The following is an 11059-nucleotide window of genomic DNA, read 5'->3' as shown; positions in this document are numbered from 1 at the left end:
TCGCTCGTAAACTATAGAGTGTTCAGTAACATGACTTACAGTACAGGCTTGCTGTAACAAACATCACAAACAGCCACTATAAACATCAGCCTGAATCCTGCTCCAACCTCATGCTAACTTGGTTTTTGTTGATAGTTTAGGACAATGGTTCTCAAAGTGGGGTCCGGGGACCCCCAGGGGTCATTGAGAGGGTTCAAGGGGGTCCCACGTTTTTTCTTGAAATTTTACCACTTTTTAAAGCCCCAGTAGCCTATGTAACTTATTTGGCTTTTTATTAGCAAAAATCAAATATTGCTTTCATAAATATGTATTTCACTGAAGTCGTATCACACCTGCATACAAATGAAAGCTTTCTCGTACCTTAGAATGAGTTGTTACAAGTCGTTACAAATAGCCTACATAAGGGGGGGCGCACCGAACCGAGGCTGCCATGTTGCATCGCCATTTTTTACGTTCAGTGGCAGCGTGACCGTAGGTAACCACAGAAACTCAGCGGAGCTGTCGGCTCGGGGAGAAAGTTTTCCAGGTAGCGCCTGTTAAAACTGTCACCACTGTGTAGTGTGAGGAAGGACGGAGGCACTGATGTTGCATTCAGGTGCAGTCAGGCAGACGGCCGTCGGCAAACCAACCGGATGTCATTTTACTCAAGGAGAGAAAGACGGTAAAACGTGGGTCTGGTAAACAATACGACATCACCATGACAACATATTGTCACGCCTGTATTGTTTTGCCTTGTTTACATACGCTTGTTTATCCTGTTACATGCAGCGTCTGTTGTCTGTCTGACGTCTGCCCGATTTCACGTGTATGCAACATCAAGAATATGTTCCGATATGCAACCGCACCACTAGATGGGGGTAAATAACTTTTGTTTTTTAATTAAAAACTTCTTTTTTTTTGAGAAATTATTTATTTTCATTTTATTTCATAAATTTCTTTTTTAGAAATTTTACCACTTTTTTGAGAAATCTTTCCACTTTTTTTCAAGAAATTTTTTAACTTTTTTTTTTTTAGAAATCTTACCACTTTTTCCAAAGATTTCCCTACAATATTTCCAAAAATTCACGCATTAGCACATTGACTAAAAAAGTAATGTTCTTCAGTCTCAGAACAAATTTGTGTATTTCTGTTGTTTGCTTCAAAATTGTGTCCAATGCGGGGTCTGTGGTCTTATTTGTGTCAATTTAGGGGTCCCTGTAAAAAACAGCTGAGCGGTCCACTCGTAGTCAGATGAATTTCCCTTTGGGGATTAATAAAGTAATTCATGTCTCATCTTAATTCTTTATGGTTTGTGTTAAATTCTATCAGAAGCATCCATGGGAATTGTGGGAATGCTTCATCATCCTTTTTTTTGTAAATTCTGCTATTGCTTCACAATAACATCTGTTACTCACCAGTCTAGAGGACCTAGTTTGGATTCAGTATCAAACCTCATTTCTTTCCTGACCAACAGCTGTCTACAGAGGTGGAGAGCAACGCCAATATTATCTGTTTTGTCTCATTCATGTCTTTTCTTCTTAATCAGCATGTTTCCATCTGACCCCAACACCTCCAATCTGCCCTGACGTAGCTGCTCAAATGACATATTATACTTGTTGCATTCTAATAGCAACAATGGTGGAAGCTCTTCACCACCAATATGCTCCGAGTAAGAAACCACAACTGGAGGCAGCCAGAAAGGTCAGAGCAGTTGGTGGGCCTTCACATCATTCTGTTACAGAGCAGAAAGAACAGGTGGTTGGAGGGTTACTGTTAATGAACAGTCAGTGACTTTGAGTCAGTTTTGCTGATGTGGATTCTCTGTAGTTCAGTGGTTTCTGAGAAGTACCAACCTCACCAAATCTTTAAACTCTTTGTGGCCTGGTGCCTTTTTACTGAGGTCTATTTTAAACAGGACATTTTAATTCCCTCCAGGTTTGGGTGGTTTTATTGTGCTTTTCAGTTGCCACTGATTCATACTTGTAGCCATCTTGGATCAGACTTTTCCAGCACAGTCGTGTTTACATCTTGATTTTATGTGGTGTACTGCACAGGAAGTGGACATAGACTCTGACATTGCAAGTTAGTATAGACAGTATATAATCAAACCACTCTGTGGTTTGCTTTCTGGACACTGGTCAGGTGCCTTCAGGTTGCAGGTCCTGATCTGAAAGTTTAGCCAGAGGTGACAAGAATGTTGGAAACACATCTTAATTGTTCTCATTTGCTCTTCTTTGCTGGAGCCTTTTACTGCATAAACTCAGCTCCTGTGCTTGTGCCAAATGCAGCCCTTTTTGTAGGAATTTAGGTCAACAAATAACAGCAGCCAAATTCATAAAATAATCGTAATCATTATCATAATTGTGCAAAATTATGGTGCATTTAGTACCTCTGAGTCTGAGATAAGTCTAAGTCTGCACAGTGTCAACCCATCCACATGAGACAAAAACAAAAACAAGGACCAAAGAAATAAACTGGCTCACATTCTACACAGTGATGTTGTAATCTCCCTCTGGATGTAGAAAAGTTAACAATTGAGTAGGACGATACCTGAACTTTGTGTTTTAGCAGAAATCAAGATTATAACTTTGAACCAATACACATACTGTAATATTTGTGCATAAACCTACAGGACCATGGGAAACAAGTGTCTGTTTTAGATTAATGGACTATACCTGTAGTGGAAACTGATCAGTGTGCTATTAGCACCTCATTCATTCATTCACAGACTGTATGGACTTGTAGCAGATTTTCCTTTCTCTGGGGAAAAATGGACCTGACAAAAACTCTGCAGTCCAACCAAACAGGCCAGAGGTGAGAGAGACAAATCCAAGCTAAAAGACTGGAAAAATACAGTCATGTAAATCAATGAGTGAATGAAAGCTACTGTTCTCACTGTTGCTGTGATTCTCTTAAACATTATGGGCCCTAGTTTGCTGGCGCAGCGCAGGTGGCGCAAGGTAGCGCAGCTGGTCTAATGCAAGTTTCGACCAGCGCAGCCTAGCGCAAAGTCAGATTGGAAGATTGGCAGATCGCGCTGCGCTGAGATAGGCGTGGCCGCGCAGCAGGGGGAGGCGTCACAGATTCAGCTTGGTGCAGTGGAAGTTTTGTGCGAAAATGTCTCGCCGAGGTTGCGCTGAAAGCTCGCCACCTCCAACCAGGTCTATTCTCAGCGCAGGGCGGAGCGCAGCAGGTGCAGTGGAAGTTTGACTGACTGACCTGCAGTGCACACACGTCACCAAGACCTCACAGGCAGATCTCCACAGTTCCAGACACATTTCAATGCAATAAATATCCACAATAACCACTATTTAATGCAACTAATGGAATCAACAGTGAATTTATATCTATATAGATTGTCCCGTCACATCTGACGTCAGATCAAAGCAGAGATCAAAGGCTGTCGGCGCGTAAAGGAAACTCCACCTGAATTAACACAGCAGGGACGAACTGGCACTGAAAAGCAGCTGTGGATGTCCCAAGCAGGACTGAGGGTGGATGACTGCATGTCTCTGCCGTGTTGAGACTAGCACTGTGCCCTTGTGATGATCGCTTTATTTATTTATTTACTTATTAATTCATTAGAGCGAGCGACCGCATCACGCAGCCGTAATGAAAAACAAAACACAAATCATCATCTCTCTTAGTCCACCACAGCCTCGGTATCAGATAGTCAGTATATAGCCTACTACAGTACTCTCTATCACAGAAAAAAAGAGACGGACAGAGAGAGAGAGAGAGCGCGTCCTTTACGCTGATTTCATTCCGCATGGTGTTTGTTTATGTTGTGATTAGTGTAGGCTACACCTTCATCTTGCTTACACAGGGTTTGAATAACTGTGAGTTTCTTTATTAGTTTATTAGTTGTTGTTTCTTACACTGAGCACCGGTTCTCAGTGTATCAGATCAATCCTGGTTAAGTATATTAGTAAACTCATTATTGGTCACTCTGAGCTCGGACCTCCGGACCGCACAGCTGTTTCCTCCGGGGAGAGGTTCGGCCTCTGGCGTCGCTGTTTCCTCCGTCCATGTCCAAGTATAAAATGACAAACTTGCAGCGCGCATCACCCGCCGAGCAGTTAAAGGTGAGGAGAGGAGCTCCTTTGATTGGTGAAGATCTGACTCGGCTGTGTCAAACCCACTCCACGCCTTTCTCTCCTCCTCCTGTCTCCCTCCCGCCCTCTCTCCTCCCTCTTTGCCGTTTGCGCCGGTGGGAGGGACGAGGGGAGGGTTTACGCTGGTCTAAGTCTGACTGCGCGGCTGACCAATCTTGCGAAAAGGACCTGGTCCACGCCCCGTTGGCGTGGCGAAGCTGCGCTGCACTTAGACTTCGCTCGGTCTACGAGACTAGGGCCCTATGTCTTCAACAGTGTAGACATATATCCCAGTATCTGTCAATATACTGAACATGAACTTTAAATATTCAGCTTCAACTTTTTCAGGCCAAGGACCCCCAAACTAATGGAGAGATGAAGCAGGGACCCCCTCCTTTAAATATTTATAAAATTGTGCATTATATTAAACTGGGCCTAGTACCATGTATAAACGTACCCTGGATTCAACACTCAGCTATTAAAATAATACACAGGTTCGTATATTCACTGCCATTTATAAACAGACCTTGTTAAAGGGATAGTTCAACATTTTGGCAAATCTGGTGGACAAGTTGTGACCTGCACATTCACCACGTTATGAGATAATAACGGAACGTCACGAGACGGAGTCGTTTTCAAGGTAAATACAGAGACTGCTTGCTGAAAAACTGTCCCTGAGGGCAACGCGCATCAGTGGTTTTGCATGAATTTACCTCTAAAACAATTCTGTCTGGTAACGCTCCGTTATTATCTCATAACGTGGTGAATGTCCAGGTCACAACTTGTCCACCAGAACGTTTTGGAGTTGTTGGATTGTGTAGCTATTTGATTACTTTGATGAGGGAAACCGAGAAATCCCATTAGCCTCTGTAGCGTAGCTCTGAGCAACTGCTCCGCCGTTCTAAAAATAGCTTGCACCGACAATTAAAGGTAACAAACCTACTGCTATTACTATAGCGATTATGGCAATGGGCCAATTTGCCAAAATGTTGAACTATACCTTTAACTGATACCAATGCCAATATTAACAATGTATTTTAATGCACTCTGCAAGCTATTCAAATTAACGTTTTTATTTTAAGCTTAAATGTGGAAACAAAGAAATATACAAAATTGTATAATCAACCAAAGAATTCATGACCCCCCTGTAGTACCTCTGCGGACCCCCTAGGGGTCACGGACCCCCTGTTGAAGACCGCTGAGCTAAGGAACATGTCTGGATCAGGAAAGTAGTTCTAAGGTGAAAGAACAATGATGTAAGGTTTATAGAGACAGAAGTGCTCAGATTAGAAGCACCGACACTGCAGTTTCCATGTGATGACACAGCAGCATGTGTCTATATTTTGTTTCAATTAGAGGCTGCGGTCCGGACGTAACAGCAGCGCCTTGTGTTCTGGAAGAATTGTTTACAGGCCCCTTGCACTTGTTTGATCTAAGCCTGAGCTGTTCACTTCAAAAAAAAAAAATCCCAGCATCCTCCTGCAATTTCCACAGCTACCTCACGTCTGCCTCGTTCGCTCTCTTGCACATCAGAGATTTCACAACACACTTCACTTCTGGAGAAACAAGTCTTTGACATGTGACGTCCTGGAAGTGCTCAGCAGAGAAACTATTTAAATGCAACTCATGCATTACCTGTCTGGGCCTGTGGCGAGAAAAGGATTTCATCAGTTTAGAGGAAACTCACACCTGCACACACACACACACACACACAGAGCACACATCCACAGTCCAAGTCATCAGCTATAACCTGAGCTCCTCCCAGCTACAAATTGTGTAACACGAAACTAAAAGTGCAGGGATTACCGTGTGAATGAAGTATTCTCAGCACTTGAAATGCACTCAGCACAGAGACACGTGAGGTAATAAGTATTTACCATTGTCTTCTGTGGCCAAAAAGCAGTCATCTGCGATTGTGGCACGCTGTATTCTGACTTCACGTTGACATAGCAAGGATATGTGGTTTAGGACATTTAGCACTAATAAAACATGATGCTGGTTCAGGGGGTTTAGTTGGTTAAATGAGTCTCTTATCTGTTCAGTGTAGAGCAGCTCCAGGGTTCTAACATCAGCCTGACTTCTTGGCTCTCTTGTTTTTCCGCTGTGCCAGAAAAGAGTTCATGTCGATTAATGCTGAGTGGACTAAAGAACAAACCGATGAGTCAGTACTGAACAGTTTGTTTTTTTATTGTCTTGTAGAGAAGCCAGAAATGAGATGTTCATAATAGGTGCTGTTCTCTGTGGACACAGCTCATGTCACCCAGCCATGTTGAGGCTGTTGAATCCTGAAGACCTACCCCAAAAATAAAAAAAGCAGAAGAAAATCCTCCACCAAAACATTTTGTTGGGACTTTCCAAAAGAATGTGGAGGCATTTTGGGTTCAACCCACTGGAATGTCCTCCCTCATCCTCAAGTGAATTGCAACAAGGGCAGTTCTGGCATTAGCAGTAGGTGTGTATAATTATCTGTGATGCAAACATTTCTCCACGGCAGCCCTCAGACCATCAGATCCAGCATTGTTGTGTTAGTGCCACTGGAGCCAGTGGTGGTGTGACTTCAAACCGCAGAGTGCTGCCTCCTCCCACACAGCCACATTTGAAATGCTCTGTGTAACCCAGATGAAGGTTCCCAGTTCCCCCTGGCTTCCCCCCGTGACCAGAAACGCTTTCAGCCAACACATGACACACACATGACATATGTTATAGCAGCCTCCAATGTGTGTGTGTGGAAAAGAGCTCTTCACCTGAAACACACTTCTCTGGTGGGCCTGTCTGGTGTGTAAGATGCATCTGGAACCAGTCAGTGTGAGGAGTGGGTCACCCCTCCTCCTCATCAATGTGGGAAAAGAGGCAGGGAGGTGAAGGAGGGCAGACTGAGAGACATAAAAAGACAGGATGGATGAGAGACAGTTTTAATACAGTGGTAAAAGACAGGGGGACAGAGGCTGGTGAAGTATGTCCTCAAGACTTACTGGAGTGCTGTAACTCACCAGACCAAACTCTAATGATGCTACAGTCAAAGAAAACTACAATGCACTGCATCCAATGTTTTTTGTACTTTAATGCAGTGGTTCTCAAAGTGGGGTCCGGGGACCCAGAGGGGTCTTTGAGAGGGTTCAAGGGGGTCCCCAACTTTTTCTCAAAAAATTTTCCCCCAGAAGTATTAAATTCTTTCCTGAAATTTCTCTTAAGTTTTATTCAAAAATTCACACCATTGGCCCTAATTTGAACGTACATTGACTAAAAAAAAAAGGAACATTATTCAGTCTCAGAACAAATATTTGTGTATTTCTGGTGTTTGTTTCAAACTTTTGTCCAATGGGGGCCCCGTGGTTTAATTTGTGTCAGTTCAGGGGTCCTTGATGTAAAAAAAAGTTTGAGAACTACTACTTTAATATATTTGTGATGTGTTCTGTTTATTTTGTCCCTTTTATGTTTCACTGTTTTACTATTTTTATGTATTTAGCACTGAATTTCAGCCCATTAGATGTACATATCTTCTAATTTCCACACAGGCCCAGCTCACATTATACATTTGTTCTGACAAATGACATGAACTCTTACATATAGAGCCAAGAAGTCAGACTGAGCAGCTCCACACACAACTGATAGGACACACATTTTATCAGCCAATTACATGAGCTAGCATCATATTATACTTGTGTTAATGGTCCCAAACCAGATGTCATTCCCTGCAGGTACTGTGTTTGTGTCACAGCAGAATATAGGCCTTTATGTTAAAGTTTACAGCTCTAACTTATGATGACCTTTCCTTTCCTCTAAATGGACACCAGCGCATTGGATTGTTTCAACAATTTCCTATACCTCCTTTAAATACATCTTAACTCCATAGTGCCTTGATTTCATCAGCTTCAAGTCCTATTTGTCTCTACACTCCTCCTTTAGTCAGCTAAATCAATCCATTAGCTGACTTTCCAAACACTGTCTGAGTTCTACTGACCGCATCTGTAAACGGTTTTCCCGTAAGGCCTTTGATTCATGATGAATGCAGGTTAAAGAGAAAAATGACTCATTGTTTGCTGAGAAGCATTTATCTAAAAAGAAACTCCCAAAATAAACAGCTTTCAGTTTCAAGTCAGCTCACAGAGAGGCTGGTAAACGCTTTATATGTTCAACAAGTTACTAAAGTTGGAAACCACTGCAGTAAAGATAATCCCGTGTGTCTCCAGATAAAACATATCTTGACTCCTTGGAGAGGTCCTAATAGAATTTTTCAATGATAATAGATGTTTGGTAATTAGGCGAAAGATCATTAATTAGCCTCAAAGACATCCAGAGCCAGGATTCCTCCCCCAAACAAACTTAATGGAGCCACAAATCTGGTTTGACTGTTGGCTTTTGGCCCCGCTGTGACGCTGGCCTCAGCAGCAGGCAGGAGGAGCAGGAGGAGCAGGAGGAGCAGGAGGAGGGAGGGATTAGCAGAACCACCATGTGTGCCGATTCCACCATCTGTTGCCTTTGTTTCCTTCAGATGCTTGAGGAAGGGGGACTGTGTAATCCTCTGCACCGTGGAGGTCAAGTCCATGTCACTGCAGACAGTTCAGGACTGACTTGCACAATAATCCCGTCTGGTCATCCATGAAAGCGATAGCAAGAACAAATTCTGCATCCAAGTTTTTTTTTCTTTTACTGCTGAACACACAGGCCGTATATTTCAGGGGAGATTACTTACAAATGAGTGTGAAATTTGAGATTAAAGACTTGGAATCTGTTGGATGAATTTATGTGTGATTCATGTCTGCTGTCCAGCATTTGCTGCAGACAGTCCTGCTGCTGCACTGGACCTCAGACTGGTTTTTCATTAAGGGAAACAAATGAGAACTCTTGGTACGTCGTGTCCTCTGAGGCATCCTGTCGAGGGACTGGAGGCACAGTTTTCCTCCCCAGACTATGCAGACATGAAACTGCTCCTTTCCTTCACTCAGCTCAGCATCTTGTTCTTTTTTTTTTGTTTTGTTTTTTATGGACATCTGCTGGCACTTTGGGCCATAACGCTTTTACCATGTGCCCCTGCAGCAGCACTGCAGACCTGAAAGAAATTTATGCTTTTCCTTTGGGATAAGCCGAGTCAGTTACTTTACTTTGGAAGTTCTAAGACCTGAAAAAGAAGCTAAGAATGTGCTAAGTAATGTAAATGTGACTTTGCAACACGACACCCGAGCACGACGGGACCAGTAGCAACAGGTCCCGTTACGCTGTAATAACTGAAGGAGTGCGCTGCTTCCATACGTTTTTTAGTCTTTTATTACCACCACTTCCAGTTTTCGCACCGCGTTGGAGCCGTTTCAGAAACTGTTCCCTTCCCTCCCTGGAAAAGAAGCAGTTAGCTCACCCAGGCTTCAGCTGCGTCTGATGGAAAAAGCCTGAAAGACGGGAAAGTTAACCGGTTTTCATCTCCCCTGCTTCCTCGCTCACACAAACTGCAGAGAAGTGCACTGATAGCATTACTGCAGCAATACCTCAAGGTTTCAGGACTGTTTCCAAGGTGTTATTTTACTGCCATTGAGTTCTTTCTGCTCCACTGATCCTCTGAGGTGAACATCAGAGAAGTGTGAGGCAGACGGTCTGAAAGTACTTTTTAAAGTTGCTTTCTCGGCTCCAATTAGCGCAGTGATTCATGTCTGAAATTGACATTTTCATTCTTGCGTCCGTCTCGGGTTTTGAAGTGAATGTGATGACGTCTCCCCTTGGCTCATGTCATGAAGGTGACATCATTTCCAGTTGCATACCAAACCCTGAGAGAGCTCGAAAAGTAACCATCAAACGCAGGCACCGGGTCCAAATTGAAACATCTGGATTTTGCAAGTGCATCTGTATAGCATACAGCGATACTTTGTTCTTGACAGACAGTGGAGCAGCTGTGAGCATCACCAGCCTATATATCACCACAGAGGAAATGTTAGCTCCAAAGTCGTGTTGTTGAGACACCTGTAGGGGACACACCGTCATTAAGGTCTATGCTAACACCTCATTCATTTAACAACAGATTGGAGCTGTCTAGTTTAAATGTTTGCTTCCGAAACATCTGGATCACATTAACGGGGGGAAAGCCTGGGTTTCATTTGAACATATTGTTCTGGGCTACAGTTTGGCTTTCATCAGCTGTCTGCAACAATCGACCAAGCAGGAGTACCTCAATCATCAGAGGAAACTTTCAATAAAACATTCTCACACCAGAGACCTTCATACCATATCAGACCTTCGTCAAAAAGCTCAACATTCAGCTATTGCTGAATGTTAATTGTTATGGTTTCCATCATATAGCTGAAGCACTGGTACTAAAAAACAGTGGTGACTGATACAGTATTATGTTTATGTCTATCCATCATCTTCCACTTATAGATAGAACTTGAGACATATATTTAAACACCAATACTTAAAGCAGAAGTAAGTGGAATATTTGTGTTAATATAAGTCTTAAATAGTTATATCTTCCGACAGCAACCACTTACATAGAGTGTTTGGTCTGAAACACGGGTCTGTCAGTCACTCTGCTCTGCTGTAAGCCGAGGAGAAACCTTCTTCTATACTTCCTTGTATCCTACAACCATTATCCAATGAGGAGAGAGAACGGCATGCGGGGCTGTGTGTGCAGCCAAGGGATGCGCGTGAATGTGGTGACGTAGGGACGAGGGCCAATAGATCCATGACGAGGGCGGGGACTGCTAACTCCATCGGCTGATAAGAAGTTAGCCAAAACGACCGGATCGCTTACTTCTGCTTTAAGGAAAAATGAGACATAAACATAAATCTCAAGTTTAAAAAAAAAACAATATTTAAAGCAGATATCAGTGGAATGTTTTTGTTAATATAAGTCCTAAATAGTCCTATTTTCCGTCAGCAATCACTTACATGAAGTATTTCAGCCTAAACACGAGTCTCTCCGTCACTCTGCTCTGCTGTAACCCGAGGAGAAAATTTTCCTTGTGGGATACAAGTGTTATCCAATGAGGAGAGAGAACGGC

Source organism: Trachurus trachurus, assembly GCF_905171665.1.
Source record: "Trachurus trachurus genome assembly, chromosome: 6".
NCBI lineage: Eukaryota > Metazoa > Chordata > Actinopteri > Carangiformes > Carangidae > Trachurus > Trachurus trachurus.
This window is presented reverse-complemented; position numbering follows the sequence as displayed.